The sequence below is a fragment of the Lemur catta genome, chromosome 19 (assembly GCF_020740605.2).
Source record: "Lemur catta isolate mLemCat1 chromosome 19, mLemCat1.pri, whole genome shotgun sequence".
Lineage (NCBI taxonomy): Eukaryota > Metazoa > Chordata > Mammalia > Primates > Lemuridae > Lemur > Lemur catta.
The window spans coordinates 4589388-4597894 of record NC_059146.1 but is presented as its reverse complement, the minus strand read 5'-3'; the positions used below and the strand labels follow the sequence as shown (position 1 = coordinate 4597894).

The following is an 8507-nucleotide window of genomic DNA, read 5'->3' as shown; positions in this document are numbered from 1 at the left end:
GGGTCTAAGGCACCAAAGGTGAAAGGCCGGGACTCCATTCAGGCAGTTGCAACGCAAGGCCCCGAAGGTCAGCGTCGGCCTTTCCTGCTCACCCTCTGGGCTGGGAAGGGCCCCCGCTCGCGGGGGCGGGGACTCAGGCCGAGGGGTGGAGTTGGGGCTGGAAAGGGGGCCAATGGAACGCGAGATTCCCCGTGCTTAACCAATTGTATGCGCCCAAGGCCGCCCCCGTCCAGTGATTGGCAGGCGCTTCTTCCGTGTTCTCGCGGCCCGCGGGGGCGAGGCAGGACTCTCGCGAGGGCGCAGGGGCAGGTCCTGCCCTCGGTCGCTGGGCCCGGCTCCCTCTCGCTTGCCTCGGGCTCTCTGAGTCCTTCGCCCGCTCGGGGCCTCGAGCCGAGGGGCGTGGAGGGGAGGTGGGCGCGGACAGGAAGTCTGAGGACCCGCAGTGCGGAGGCGGAGGTGAGGTGCGGCGCGTGCGTTAAGTTAGTCCTCCCAGTGGCTGGAGCTCAGGCTTTCCTTGGCGTCCCCCTGCCTCGTGCCCCGGCCTTCTCCGCCGCAGGGGCCGAAGGAACCAGTGGTAGTAACGCGCGACCTCGTTAGGCCCTGCTGGGTACTAACGCTCATCCCTCAGTGTTGCAGGGTTTGCAATCTTGAAGGGGACGGTTGCATTACAATAGTGGGTGAGCTTGTGGTCCTGTCCTTAACACACTTTTTAGGGGGTGCGGTACAGTGGGTTACCATGCTTACGGGGATGAACCGCCTTCGTTACATGGCGAGTTCCTGTTGTTCCCAGACAGTTTCTAGCTCATGATTTTTCTGCTAACTTAAAGACAGTTCGAGTGGGATAAGGTCCTGTTTACATTTTGAAGTGCCTTTCTAATGCAAACACTGAAAGCAGCCCTGTCAACCTCCCCAAAAGGTAACGTAGATTCCTCCAGTAAAGGAACATGTCAAAATGTATTGAATTCTTGCATTTGGCAAACTACACAAAATTATCTTAAAGTACCTTAATACCATAAGTGTTGAGCCTGGGTCTATGTCTTCACTGAAAGAAAAGCCCTGGGGGGAAAAAAAAAAAAGAAAGGAAAACTTGTGCAATTGGGAAGAGAATACTTAACACTGTAGACACCTGAATCTTCATGTACAATTGTGAGTGTTCATAAAAAAAAAATAATAATAATAATAACAAGTGTTTGTGAGGATATGGGGAAATTGGAACCCTTGTGCTTTTCTGGTGGAATGTAAAATGGTGTAGCCACTCTGGAAAACAGTATAGTGGTTCCTTAAAAAATTAAAAATAGGATGACCAGATTCAGCAATTTTCCTTCTCAGTATATATCCAAAAAAATTGAAAGCAAGGACTCAAACAGCTACTTGTATACCAATGTTCTCAGTAACAATATTCATAGTAGCCCAAAAGAGGAAATGACCCAAATATCCATCAGTAGATGGTTGGATAAATAAAATGCGGCATATACATACAATGGAATATTATTCAGCCCCAAAAAGGAATGAAATTCTGATATCTGCTGCAACATGGGTGAACCTTGAAAACATTATGCTGAGTGAAATAAGCTAGATTCGAGGACAAACACTGTATGATTCCACTTATATGAGGTACTTAGTAGTCAAATGCACAGAGACAGAAAGCAGAATAGAGGTTACCAGGGGCTAGGGAGAGGGGACAATCGGGAGTTACTGTTTAATGGGTGTAGAATTTTGGGGGAATGATGGAAAAGTTCCGGAAATGGATAGTGATGGTTACACAACATTGTGAATGTACTTAATCCCACTAAACTGTACACTTAAAATGGTTAAAAAATAAATTTTATGTTACCTATATTTCACCATAATTCTAAAGTCATATCCAAGTATTGAAAAAACTTGCTTTAATTTTCATTCCAGCATCTGCATTGTACAATCACAATTTATGAAAACCTTTTCAAACTTTGATGAGAAATAAATGAAATATGTGTTCAGAGCTTACAAGGTGGTATTTTTCTATGTGTATGCATTTGTTTTAAGCTGATTACACTAGGTAGTATCTGCAGGATGAATTTGGGCATAATACTTATGTATTCCTAGGAGCCCAACCACACATATTGTATTAGACAGGCTGGAGACAACAGCATCCATTCTCTTGTTACGTATTTGGACATAGACTATTTTGGTATCTTGCATTTGAGTCTCTCTATCAATCAACATCAACAGAAAAACCATAATTCCAAACTAGCTCATTCTAAATATACAGCCAAGACAAGTGGCAATTTACATGTTATTAGGATGCATTTTTTTAAAATCTTAGGTTCTTTTTAGGGGATAGTGCTGCTTGCATATAATTAAAGTATTTCCAGTATCATTTTCCTATTCATTTGACAAGTGAGAAAATGCTGATTTATTTTCTACCCTTTTGTAGGTGGGAAAATACAAGGCATTCAAGCTGAGATGGTATGGTGCTGAAACTTTCCTCAAAGGTTCTTCTCCCAAGATCATTCGTATTCTTCTGTAGAAATTTTTACTAATTTTTCATTGTGTGGCTTGTGAAATTAGAGGAGTCACTATTGCTGGAATAGAGTATAACATATTTCATCCGACCACAACAGTGCTTTCAAGGTTGCCGGCTAGCTTTGTTCGTAGAGGTAAATAGAGTTACTCTTTTTTTCCACCATAAAAGTGAGTGATTGTTATTTAAAGCAAAGAATTCATATTAAATATTGTGTAAAGTTAGATAAATCTGCAAGTGAGACACTTGAAATGTTACAAGTAGTTTCTGATGATGAAGTACTGTCAAGAGCAAGAGATGTTGACAGGCAGAAGAGGTTTGAAGGTCAGGATGCTCTCCATCAGGATGATATCTGTTGTGAGGCACAAAATGGTCCTCCAGTTACCCACAGAACCCATGAAAACAGTCAGAGGGCCAGAAATTTGCTTTGCTCAAAAAGCCAATTGTCTATGAGAAAAATAGCAGAAAAGTTAAATTTGGACTAAGAAGCAGACTCATTCTGAACGAAACCTTGCACATGAGGAAAGTTGCTGGGAAGATTATATCTCATGCTATTGTGATTGACAATCCTCCAGAGGCCAAACCAGAATAGAGCTACACAGGAACCTGCAACTTGGTTGTATATTCAGGGCACAATTCTGTTTTGTTTCATGGGTCTTAGAGAAATTTCAGGCTGTAACAAGCTGAGTGTCTTCAAACATTTTTCACTGGCTTTGTGGGGACGTGATTTAAGCAGCATGAAACCTGTGGAGCTGGATGTGACCAAGCAGAGGGTGTGGAGCTAGAAGGTTAATAGGAGCAAATGTTACCTCAGAGTGAAGAACAAAATGTGGGAGCATTTCTACCTTACTGCTTTGGAGCAAGCTCATTTGAATAGTCAGGTTACCTGCAGGCTGGGTAATTAAATCTTCAACAGGGAGCTAGAGATTGTTATTTTGTATGGACACATCTCAAAAGGAATAAGATTGGCCATGTTTAGGCAGAAATATTTAGACTCGTAATAATGAAACTTCTCTTGGGAGTGGGAGATAGCACTCAGATGTTGGAAACAAGTATTCAGTTCTGTCAGTAAGAAATAGAAGAGGCAATGAGGAATGGTGGGCAGTTTAAGTAAAAATATACTGTTTCCTTTCATGCCTCCCACCCTGCAAAAAATCAGGACCTGATTTTGGTCAGAATCTCACTTTATATCATTTATATAATCTAAATTTCAATTTGAAATGGATTTTTATATAGACACTGTTCAGGTCTGGGGTTTGGTATGAAGGATAGACGAATGGGTTCAGTTGGATCTGACTTCCTTCGCCATGAGAATGAGATTCTATAGTTTCAAAAGTTTTAAAAGGCATTACTGCGATTAACACATAAACAACATATACAATCTTTTCATCAACAGGGGATTGAGTTTTTGGTTTTCCTTTTTTTTTTTTTTTTTTTATTTGAGACTCCATCACCCCAGGTAGAGTGCAGTGGTGTCATCATAGCTCACTGCAACCTCAAACTCCTGGGCTCAAGCAATCCTCCTGCCTCAGCCACCTGAGTAGCTGGGACTAAAGACACTGGCCACCACCACCCTGGCTAATTTTTTCTATTTTTGGTAGAGACAGGCACGTCTCACTCTTGCTGGTCTTGAACTCCTGAGCTCAAGTGATCCTCCTGCCTCGCCCTCCCAGAGTGCTAGGATACAGGCGTGAGCACCACTCAATTTTGATCTTTACATTTTCCATGTGTATTACTGAGTATGGCTAGTTATATCCTAGGCTTCAGCTTTAATAGCATTCACTAAAGGGAAGGCATTACTTGACTATTCGTGAGGCCACAAATAGCCTGAAGTACATCATGGTCTAGTCAATTGGTGGTTTTGCTTAAACACTTTAATAAAAAAAGCATTAAAAATTCATGTCAGTGTCTGTAGATAAAGTATTTTCATACAGAATAAGTGAAAATGGTTTCACATAAAAGAAATTTTGATAAACCTAGAAAATAATGCAAAGAAAAGGACTTCAGATATTTTTGTCCGTTAACATGTTTAAGGAGCTAGTTGAACCATGTGCTGTTCCTTCCCATAAGAATCAATTTTGAGCTCAAGAAGTATGAACTGATTCAGAAACTTAGGTTCTTTGCCCCAGTTTCCTTTCCAGTCTCTAGTATGATACTTCACGTGGTCTTCCATTATTAGTAGTAGTATTGCAACCTAGATACCCCAGAATTACAATGTAAAGGTCTTTAGTCCGAGCCCTGTGGCAGTTGAACCTGAAACTAGTTTTATTAGTTATACTATTTCTAAAACCTCCCAGGGATCCAAGTTTACATTTCTTAGAACATGAGCCCAAACTAACAGGTTGTTTGTGAAAAAATTTTAACAGTCTCTATTACTTCTGGGACACGGCAAACAGGGCAAAGTTTATAATAATTAGAATGTTTTTTTTCTATTTTCTTAATTTGTTTTGGTTTTTGAATTTTCTTAACTTGGTGTTTTGTACTATATAAATGACATGCCAATAAATCATAAACTGATCCTTTAGTTTTTATAATGGTTTATTAGGAGGCGTTTGCTAATCCTATTTTTGCCACATGCTCATGTCTCTCATGACTAAAGTCTAAATAAATTTTAAATCCATTGCCATATCTATGAAATTTTAAAAACTGACTAATGAATAGTGCCCACCCACGAGGCACTAATAAACGGTGGAGGCAGGCTGAGGGGGTGAGGTTCTGGCCCCAGCTATATTTGTGATCTTAAGCTTTAGTACCTGTATCAGCAGTGGCTGCTGTAACAAATTACCACAAATGTCGTGGCTTAAAATAACAGAAATTTATTCTCTCAATTCTCAAATCCAGAAGTCAGAAATTCGTTTCAGTGGGCCGGATCAAATGCATCCTCCCTTAGGAGGCTCTAGCATCTTCCAGCTCCTGGTGGCTGCCTCACTCCAGTCTTCAAGGCCAGCATCTTCAAATCTGCTTGTCTTCACAGAGCCACCTCCTGTGTGTGGAATGTCCCTCTCTGCCTCCCTCTTCCTCCCATGTGATCACATTTAGGGCCCACCAGGATTATCCAAGATAATCCCCATCTCAAGACCCTTAATCTAATCACACCTGCAAATAAGGTTAGCATTTACAGGTTTCAGAGATTAGGACATGGTGATATCTTTAGGTCCTAGTCTGGCAGGTTTTCTCTTCTGAAAAACAAGGCGGTTGCATCATGTAATCTCTGACAGTACTGCCAATAAAACTGCAGCAATGGAAGTGGTTCATCTGTGCCGCCCCAGCCTCACGCGGCTACGGAGCAATTGACCTGTGGCAGATGCAGGGCCTCAGGCCAAATGACTGAAGGGCATTAGGACTCTGGAGTAGAACCTGGAGCAGTTTGTGAATCCAGTGCTCATTCTGGAAGACTATTTGCTACCCTTCAGTCAGACTTTTAACACTTGCAGATTTTACATCTTTTATCAAGACTATACTTGGAAAACATTGCCATTCCCTGGGCCCACCTTCTCTGGACCACTGTTGGTGAATTATCTTATGCAGCCCTCGTTCTGCCACAACTTGCTATAGCCTGTTAAGGCTTTGTGATTGTTTTCTCTCGAGTTTCCTTTCCCTTTAGCTGCTTACCATTTGAGGAAGCCACTTCCTAGAGGCCTTTTGTTGTAACAACATCCCCTTCCTCCCCCACGTTGCTATGCAGCATTTTCCCTCAGGAAGCCTCAGGGTCCTTTACACTGTCAGCCTCTATCAGCAGATCAGTAGGAACCCAAAGAAACCAAGCTCTGGAGTAGTGGAAATGTTCTGTATCTGTGCTGCTTCTAGCCACATGCAGCTGTTGAGTACTTGAAATGTGGCCAGTTACATGGTTACAACCAACCATATTCGCTGGTTTTTGTACACTTTGTTCACCGATGTGTTCTCAATACCTAGACTAGTACTTGGCCCATAGTTAAGTGCTTTATTATTAAATGAACATTAAAGCTATTCTAGTATTATCTAAATACCAGTATTGTCATTTTGTTCTAATATTGCAATGACCATGCAGTATTATTAAAATGATTAAGCAGTACTTCCACCCAGTAACATTGACTTAATACTTAGTACTCACCAGGTAAATTGGAGGTGCCACGTAAAACTCATTTTAATCTTAACTGCTATTACAATTACCAGTTCATAGAACCTAACTAAGGCTAAGTAACTGGTCTAAGATGAAACATGGAAGGGTAGGGATTTCAACCAAGGCTCTTAACATTATGCTGCCCCCCCTAAGTAGGGGACTAAGCCACTCATTTGAATGCTATATATAACCCAACTCAATAGAACAAATATCGGTATTAAATTTAATTATAAATGAAGCTGCTACTTGGACTAGTCTTGATGGATTTGAGAACCTATATGCTGGGCACTTGACTAGACCCTATGAATATGGTGGGGGTCAAGATGGACTTTAGCTCTAATGGTCCAGGGTCTAAAGAATGGAGAAGCAGTTAGGCAAGTACACATGAGACTGTACAGTGTACAGCTGAGTGCTATAAGCCCATTACAGAGCAATAAAGAAATCAAGGGGTAAGAAGGGCGGATGGTGGTCAGAGAAATTTAGGTTGAGAGTGGGAGTGTATATGCTGTAGGGAGCATTCTAGTTAAAACATTCAGAGGCCTGGGAGGCCAGAAAGCAAGTTGCCATTTTTACCATAGTTTAAAATAACCATCTCATCACCACCCCTGCATACAGACACGAAATTCTCCTCCCCTTAAGAGCCACTTTGCTTCCTCCAAACCTTCATCCACTCTCCCCTCAATTATATACATATAGCCCTGGCCCCTCCCCCTCAGCCTTCTCACGTCTATATTGATCTCTCTGGCCAGCCCTATCTCAAATTATAAATGGCCACCACTACCTGCATACAAATGCACTTATTTCCTTTTTCTCTCCCCCACCCGAGCATTAATGGCCAGCCAACAATATTTGTTGAATACATTGCCCATAGAACTTATGAGGGTGAACAATATAGAAAGAAACCAAGTTTAGCTGGAAAGGCCAGGACAATTCTATGAATTAAATGTTAAGAATGACTTTGAAATAAACATTAAATACCTTTATTTAAAGGTTCTGGAAAACAAGTTATTTTTAACTGACAGGCTAATAAAAAGATCTCAACTGCTACACATGCAGATTGGTTAATAGGAATGAACTTGTTCTAGCATGTATGGGCTCTTATTACAGAGCCAATCTTGCTAGACTGTTGCTTCCTGCCATATGAACTTTCCCTATGGGCTCTAATACTTTCATATTAAGTTCCTTTTCACCTCCTTATGATATATACACCTAAAATACCTAATACACTGACAGATGCATCCTTTTATGCCAAATTTTGGAAACCTTCTCTAGGTTCAATGCAGTTAAATATTATTAGAGATTATATTCTTAAGAGCTCTATTGTGGTCCTTTCCTCCAACTGGCCTAATCTGTTTAAATATTTTACTGTTACACGACAACACCAATTCTCTAGTGGCTTTCCAGAAGTCACATTCCCAAAGTTACGTTCAGAAGTACTTATGCATGATAGAACTTGAGTTACTACCTAACACATTTCTTCATCTGTAAAATAGGAGAATAGAATCTACCAAAGTTGTGAGAATTAAATCAAAAGATGAACATGAAGCATCTTCTACGCTGCCCTGTCTCCACCAGAATTGTCCTACTGCTTTAACTCCTATGGCAGTGCACGGACACATGGTTGATACAAGTCCATAATAGTATTTAACCTTATTAGAGGCACTTTCCTATTGTAACTGTAGAGTGATAGTAGGTAATACAAGGTCTGTTCGCAAAGTATACAGCCATGTAATATAAAAAATAGAGACATTTATTGAAGATACAAGAAACACTGTACATAGGACAATGACGCCTCAGTCCCTTTCAAAGTAGGCACCTTGAGACCTCACACAGTTCACATTCAACATTTTCAGGTGTTCTACTTGTGGCAGGCCTTTCAGAAAGTGAATCACTTTCAACAGATTC

The 8507-nt window shown here is 41.1% G+C and overlaps 1 long non-coding RNA gene across 1 annotated transcript; it reads left to right on the top strand.

The window, feature by feature from the left end:
• Positions 1-277: 277 nt before the first annotated feature.
• On the top strand, positions 278-6460 carry LOC123624832. Its single transcript, XR_006730228.1, has 3 exons — positions 278-456; positions 2414-2636; positions 5342-6460. It is a non-coding gene; the product is annotated as an uncharacterized LOC123624832 (long non-coding RNA).
• Positions 6461-8507: the final 2047 nt, after the last annotated feature.